At 26.6% G+C, this 8,649-nt stretch overlaps 2 pseudogenes; one reads left to right on the top strand and one right to left on the bottom strand.

The window, feature by feature from the left end:
- The first annotated feature begins 4,369 nt into the window (after positions 1-4,369).
- On the top strand, positions 4,370-4,983 carry LOC111287977 (uncharacterized; annotated as a pseudogene).
- Positions 4,984-5,555: 572 nt separating this feature from the next.
- LOC111288079 (chlorophyll a-b binding protein, chloroplastic pseudogene) lies at positions 5,556-8,290 on the bottom strand (annotated as a pseudogene).
- Between the last annotated feature and the right edge of the window lie 359 nt (positions 8,291-8,649).

Raw genomic sequence — 8,649 nt, 5'->3', positions numbered from 1 at the left:
GTAAATTAAAGATAACTTAATAAAAAATAAATGATAACTTAGTAGTTAATTATTGATAATTTAGTAATAAATAAATGGTAACCTAATAGTAAATTAATGATAACTTAATAGTAAATAAGATTCATTTTAATATTCCCTCCATCCTAATAAAATTGTCACATTTTGAATTTTGTTGGTTAATTTTTTTCAATTTTAATCACCTATTATTTTTTATTTATTATTGATAAAAATATGAAAAAATATTTTAAAAACTTTAAATGAAGTGGTTTATAAATAAATGTTTTGTAAATTTTAATTTATTAAAATATTTAAAATAATAGATGTCAAAGTTAAAAAATTTTAACTAAAAAATCAACTATGACAATTTAATTGGGACAGATAAAAGGAGTAGTAATTAATTGACAAATTTAGTGATAAATCATAAATAGCTTAGTAATAAATCAATGATAATTTAATAGTAAATAATTTATAACTAAGTAGTAATTAATAATTGAAAATTAAAAGTAAATCAATATAACTTAATGGTAATCATCAGTAAATTAATAGTTAATCAGTAATAATTTAATATGGTAAATCAAAGATATAACTTAATAATATATCAATTGTAATTTAGCAGTAAATTAGTAATAATATAGTAGCAAGCATAATAACTTAATAATAAATCAATTATAACATAATTATAAATGCATAATAACATAGTTGTAAATTAATGATAACTTCATAAAAAAATGATAACTTAATAGTTAATCACTGATAATTTAGTAGTAAATCAATGAAAACTTAATAGTAAATTAGTGATAGCATAATAGTAAATTTAGTTTAGTTTAATAGTATGATAGCATAATAGTAAATTTAGTTTAGTTTAATAGTAATTAAATTATAAATTTAGTAATAAATCATAAATAACTTAGCGATAAATCAACGATAATTTAATAGCTAATCACTAAAACATAATAGTAAATCAATGATAACAAAGTAGCAAATGTATAATAGTATAATAGTAAATCATTAATGATTTAGTAGTAAATTATTGATAATTTAGTAGTAAATCACTAATAACATAATAGTAAAATATTGATAACTTTGTTGTAAATCAGTGATAATTTAGTTATAAATTAATGATAATTTAGTTGTAAATTAGTTAATTATTAATAACTTTATAGTAAATCAGTAATAACATTATAATAAATTATTAATGACTTAATAGTAAATTATCAATAATTAAGTAATAAATCATTTATAACTTAGCAGTAAATCATTTATAACTTAGTGATAAATCATGATAATTTAGTAATAAACTAGTGATAAGATAGTAGTAAGTAAGTGGTAACTTATTTGTTAATTAGTGATAACATTTTTTTTATACTTAAAGTTACTAATGATTGAACCCTGGTTACTAAAAAGAGAAAAGGATTAGGATAAACCTACCATGAACTTATTCATTAAAAAAATTTAGTAAAAAAAATTTTAAATTTAAACGAATCAATAATGTTATATTATATAAAAAGAAAATTATCTCACATATTGTAATTAATTGATACAATTAATAGTATACCATAAATAACTTAGTAGTAATTCAATAATAATTTAATATAAATAATTGATAACTTAGTATCTAAATATTGAAAACTTAGTAATAAATCAATGTAATTAGTAAATGCATAATAATATAATAGTAAATCACTAAATTTAGCAATAAATAACTAATAACGTAGTAATGTCACTTATAACTTAGTTATATATCAATGATAATTTTGTAGTAAATCATCTATAACTTTATAGTAAATTAGTTATAGTTTTATAATAAATTATCAATAACTTAGTACTAAATCATCAATAACTTATTAGTAAATCATTTATAACTTAATAGTAAATCATTAATAATTTAATAATAAACCATTGATAATGTAGTAATAAATCAGTAATGACTTAATTGTCAATTAATGATAAGGTTTTTTATATTTGAAGTTTTTAGGGATTGAACTCCAGTTACTAGCAAGAATGAAGTAAAAACTTAGTAATAAATCAATTATAATAATAAATTAGAGTTAACTTAGTTGTAATTTATTGATAACTAAATGCTAAATCACTTATAATTTAGTTGTAAATTAGTAATAATAATAAATTAATGATAACTTATTAGTAAATCAATTTTAGCTTAGTAGTAAAGTTTAGATAACTTAATAGTAAATTATTCATATTTTAATAATAAATTAGTAATATAACTTAACAGCAAATCATCGATAACATGTAATAGTTAATCATTACTAACTTAGTCGTTTTTTTTTTTGTTAAATATTAATATAGAACTATATTTTTTAATATGTCTAATATATTTAATTCATTTAAGAAATTATACTAATTACCATTTAATACTAAGGTATTGAGTTATAATATTTATGGATATTTTTCACATATATAAATAATTAAAACAATATTCATGTACCAATTACTATAACAACATATTTTTATTAAAAAAAATCAAATTTTGAAGTGAAAAATTGGAATAACTTTATCTATATTTGTATGTCATTGATTGTCTATTTGATAATATATTAATAGTAACTAGATTAATGCTATATCTTTATTAAAATAAAATTGTTGTGTTTTATGGTATCATTTATAACATTGATAGCAATTATACAAAAAATTATTGTCTTTAAAGATAGTTTTAAAATGAAAGAGAAAAATAATGAGTCTAAATTTATTGAAAAATACCATAGAAACATTATCTATTAGTTATTTTCTTAGGTACATAATATTTTAAATTAAAATATATGATCTAATAATACTAATAATAGTATGAATTCTATAAATTATAATTTTATAACCTTATCGTTTAAATGATGAATTTTTTGAATGACTTATACTTGATAAATAATTAAGTATTCATTGAATAATGAAATTACTCCATTTTAATTAAAAAAAGAGTACAAATATTAAAAACATATTCACTATCAATTTTAAAGTCTAAAATTTAAAATATAGTTTACCTTCAAAATATACCTTTTAATAATTGTCTAAAATAGATCATATCTTATTAATTTTAAAATTATGATATTTCATTATTTAACAAGCAATAATAATATTGAACTAAAGTTAATTGAAAAAATTATTTGAATATTTAAAGAACAACATAAAAAACTATTTGATTAGGATAAGGTTTAGCTTTGAGTAAAGTTTGTTATTTAAACTCTTAGTATAACATATTTTAATAAGTTATGTATATTTAATTATTTTTTAAGAAATCAGTATTCGATACAAAAAATAGTTTTAGTCAATATCCCTTATAAATACATAAATAAAAATCATTAATTATTACATCAAGATATTAATAGTTTTTTATTACTTCATATCATTTCTTTAGAATATGTTTACAAATTAATTTTTTTAATTAGTAAAATTCATGTAAGTATGCATTTTTTACTATAAAATGAAATTACAAAATGATTTATATTACATAAATAAGTACATGTTAAAAACAGAAGTTAGTAATGAAAAAAAAAATAGTATATATTTACTTTATTTCAAGTAACAAAAACTTTATAAAAATTTAGTTTCAAGTAAAAAATGAATTTAAATTTTAAATAGTAAATAGATGAAAAATAATAGTTTGAATGAGTTTAGCAATAGTCAATTACCTAAAAAATTTATAAAATTGAAGATAAATATCTACCACTAAAAAAACTTGAAAAAGCTCTAGAAAAAACATAAAATAGAGAAGAAAAAAAGTACAAAATTCGATTTGATTGTAATAGAAAATAATTTTTTATAGTTAAAAAAAATTAAAATATATATATTAAAAAAAAGAATAAAGATGATAACTTAATGTTAAAAGACTTAAAAGAAAACTTCTAAAAAGAATCAAAATAAAAAAAAGATTAAATATTTATTTTTATTAGAATGTTAATTTTAATTTTTTGTTATATTTATTTTTTAAAACTTAAATTTATATTTTTAATTTAATTTAATATGATGATAATTATTTTAAATTTATCATTATAAAATATTAAAATTATTATATTATAATTATAATTATAATTTGATTAATATAGCACGTGAAATAAAATTAGTGTAATATAAATTATGTATATTTAAGGGAGAAAATAGAAACAGTTTGGGATATGGTGGAAAGTTTTTCGGGAATGGATCCATGTCCATTTCAGTCTCCGTGGATTAAATGGAGGAAAGATGATAAATTCATAACCGTTGATCAAAACAACACGTACAAACAACAAGAACAAGACAAAAACAACCCACACTAAAATTAAAAAAAGAAAAGAAAAACATGTCGGCTACACTCCAAAGCCCAAAACCCCGACGCACCCCCAAACTCACGTTTTCACGTGTGCAATTCCACGGCCACTTTTTTTATTTATATTCCCCACCCCCGAATACAAAACTAAATATTTTTATTGCTCCGAAAAAGATCTCAAGCATTTTCTCTACTGTTTCTCTTTCCTCTTTGTCTAGTGTTTCTGTTTCTTCCATCTCGCTTTGCTCCGTTCTATTGAAAGCTTTCGATCCCATCTTGGCCGACATGGGTCTGATCGTTTTGACTCAGGTGTCGACCGGCTTGAGTGTCTTGGCCGGGGCCGTGCTAGTCAAATCGGTCGTGAACCAGAAGCCCATGGCGGGCCCATTTAAGAGATGTCCAACTTGCAACGGCACGGGCCGTGTCTCGTGCTTGTGTTAGCGTTGGTCGGATGGAGATGTCGGCTGTCGGACTTGCGCCGCTCGGGTCGCATGGCGTGCAGCAGGTGCGGTGGGTCAGGTTCAGGCCGCCTTTTTCCGGTCCAGATTTCTGTACATCAACCAACGCATCAAAGCTCCTAATTGACACGGTTTTGGCTCTTCATGAATCATGACACTCCCAAAACTCTCTCTTATATTGTTGAAAATTTTTCTTTTGAAATTTAATTGTGTAATATAACACTGGAAGAGAGAAAGTTGTAACATTGGAATAGATATGATTTTTCTTTTTTTTTTTTTGTTGATTTTACCAAGCCAGATGAGTAAATTATGGAAAATCTGAGCTACTGTTACCCGAAATTGAGACCAATTTATTTAAAATTTTATTTTCAGACGCTCTGGCAAAATTAAAAGTAAAAAAAAAAAAAAAAAAAACAATTCGTTTGATGCTTGTAGTAGTGTTGCCTTTATGGTACTGAAAGCTTTTTGGGTGAAAGAATAATCAAACACATCTGGAAATGCAGAGAAAACACAAAAAGTTGTTTTCCCTTGGATTTTTAAATAGTTTTACATGTTATCAAGTATTTATTTTTGGGTTTATATTTATGCATTCATTAAACATGGGAGGGTACCGCATTATGTAAATTTTAAAAATTAAAAATTTTAGAATATAAATAATAAAAATTTATTTTAATTTATTTTAAAAGATTTATCAACTTCAAATTTATTTATTAATTATGTGATAATTTGTGGTTTAGTGATAGAATGTGAGCATTTTTTTTATAATTTTTTTATTATAATATTATAATTATCTAATAACAATATAAAAATTTATGCAAGAGTTTGTCACTTAAAATTATGAGTTTTATGTAAGACTTTATAAAGTTTTAAATTATAATTAATTATAATGTAATAATTGTAGATAATATACTCACAATATATTGTAAACAACCAATGCATATAATATAAATTCTTTATTTTTTTTCATAAAAACTTAAGTCTAAAGTTAACATGACTACTAGATTGAATTTAAATAGTGCACTCATAAATTTGTTTTTTATCTAATTTATACATTGTGCTCCCATATTTATTTTATATTAGATACTTAAAGCTAAAAGTTAATGCAACTACTATCCAATCCAATGATTGAATTTCTCTCTAGCCTTTGCAATTTGCAATCCAGCTTTGTGTTCAATGCAGAATGGCTAGTCTCAAACAGCTGATTGCAAGTGACTTCCCACACTATAATCACTTGGATATAGTTATTTAAAGACACATAGAAATGAAAAGTTTGTTTTCTCTTTTTGTTCTTTGAAAAAACGACCGAATGGAGTCTTTACTTTGTCTTTAGTTTTTTATCTAATGGTTAAGAAAGCTTTAGATAACATGTAAAATGAGAATTTGAACCTTATCATCCGTCATTTATCATGTGATAAAAAAAATAAAAAAAAAAGCCGAGCCGAAAATAAGTTGAAAAAAAAAGAAGCAATTTTCTTTAGCACTTGTCTTTGACCTTGTCAAGCCAAAGTCCGAGTGCGTTGGAACATGGGTGCGAGTAAGTAAGAAATTTCTTCTTCAATAGTTTAAGGCGACTAGGTCAGCCGACAGCCGGTCAGATTTGCCAACATATGAATATGCACATGTTGCTTATATGCTTATGCCACTCCTTACGGTACGTTGAGCCGCCTCCTTATTCTATTTCTTTGCATGACTAAATCTAAATGGTTGCGTTTCTTCTAGAAAGAAGACGTTGTCATATTTCGGGTTAGGATCATCAGTAATTGATTATCGTCTAAAACAAAATTAGTTAAGATTTCAGGTAGATTGCAATTTGTGCCCATTCTCCTTACAAAAGCGTTGAATATTGTGCAGTATTTTTTGTCTTTTTTTTTCATTTTTGTTCAATCGGACTTCCCTGAAGGCAATTGAGTCAGTCACCCATGACGACAATCCACAAGGCTGTTACATCTTCAACAACAAATGTTTTAAAGTTGAAGCAGTTAGATTAAGTAGGAGGTCCAATGAGGATTATTTGAAGTGCAAAAATTGGTAATTGCAAATGACTAGATTTGATCTTTTGGGCAATTAACCCTGATCTATGGATTTTGTAACATTTTCACGCTTTTTGAGTTCTGATTACCAGTTTTTAATTTTCATTTCTTTCACAGAAAAAAGGAAGGACTATTTAGCCAATTAATGTTGGCTAACCACTTGACCTGAAATAATATTCATGACATTTGTACATCACTGGAGCACCTATAGAATACAAACCGAGGCAATAAAATTTCAACTGATACAGCATTCCCCCACAAGAATACATACCTTTCCATCTTTTACTAATTTGGAAAAGATATGATCATCAATGTTTCTTCAACATTTTTAATTGCTGCTAGGGTTCTCCCTTGTTTTGTCTCACTTGGGGGTGAAAGATTGAGATGGAGAATGAGAACAGTTTAGTCCAAGCCTTAAAAGCAAGAAACTAAATCTATAATTATATAACTTGTTCTTGTTTTTGGTGTAATTAAAATACATATAATTTAATGTTAGTTCTAAACATGAGATTGGAGCAGCTGTGAAACGTTAAGATTCGACTGCTACATGATTAAAAGCGAGGTTGCACTAACAGCAAAAATGGTAGCATGACCAGGATCGGCAAGGTGGGCAAATAAGTTGTCAATAGGTCCAGTTCCAGTGTAGATGTGTTGGAACCATGCACCCATCACAGCCAACATAGCCAATCTGCCACTCTTGATCTCTTTCGTCCTCAACTCCTTGATCTTCTCAGGAGGACCAGTTGCCCAGCCAAGAGGGTCAAACGGACCATAGGCCACCTGGGTACCCAACATCAGTCCCTGTGAGCTTGTTGTTAGGGAAGAGGGGGTCGGTGTTTACACAGCCTGGCTTGAGAATGTCAGCCCATCTTCTTCCTTCTGCCCAGCCGATGAAAATAAGCTCAACTATGAAGAGGATTGTTGTGTCAGTGAAGTATTCCTCTGTTCCAGCTGAGTACCATGAAGGAGTGTTTAAAATGCCAATATTTGTTAAGAACTCTGGGATGAAAATTCCAGTAGCTCCTAACATTGCCCATCTGCAGTGGACAAGCTCTGCTTGTACATTCCATCTCAAGTTCTCAGGATCAGATCCTGTTGAAAACCCCTCCATTATTATTACTACAAAAGAAGAAAAATTCACCTACCAAAAAATGAAAGTAACTTTTAATTATTACAATTAGTGGTTTCATTTAAATGATTGTGAGGTACTGCTATGGATTAAACTTACCAAGACCTAGAGGACCGAAACCAAAGTCTCCAGGGAGGCTGCACCAAAGGGATGCAAACAAAAAGTTAGAAGAAGGTTAGTGTAGAAAAGAATAGTCCAATACATTCTGGTATAATGTTAAATGACCTTCCATCAAGCCATCTAGAGGAGTGCTGCCTGGGAACCAAAGAGGTCTGTCGGGATATGCTGCTACACACACCGGAACTGTTCGTGCTCCAGCTGGTGCTTTGTACTTTCTCACTGATCTTAGTTTCTTCCCACTAAGGAAACAAGCTTTTGTTGCCCCTACTACTAATCCACTCTTCTGGGAACTGTAACATTATCTTACATCATAACCTGATCGGCAGAGCTATCTATTGGTTTATGAAACAGATCCAGATAATGAAGAAGGATTTAATTTTATGATGAATTCTGCTACCCTTCAGAAGTTAATACAACTTCAAATTTTTCTACAGTAGAACAACAACAGATGACTTGTCTTAGAGATGTATTAGGACAAGATCATAGTTTTTCTGATGAGCAAATCGCTCACATGCAGTCTATCAAAAAAGATGAAATATATAAAACTTTATTTTTCACAAAATTTCAACCTTGGGTATAGCGTCACATTGAAAAAGTCGGTGAAGACACAATGTCAAATAATTCTAAACAAAAAACAGTAAATATATCCCTTTTTAC

Source organism: Durio zibethinus, chromosome 4, assembly GCF_047325235.1.
Source record: "Durio zibethinus cultivar Kanyao isolate XHJ-2024 chromosome 4, ASM4732523v1, whole genome shotgun sequence".
In the NCBI taxonomy this organism is placed as follows: Eukaryota; Viridiplantae; Streptophyta; class Magnoliopsida; order Malvales; family Malvaceae; genus Durio; species Durio zibethinus.
The sequence above is the reverse complement of the archived record's forward strand: the minus strand, read 5'-3'. Positions and strand labels throughout refer to the sequence as shown.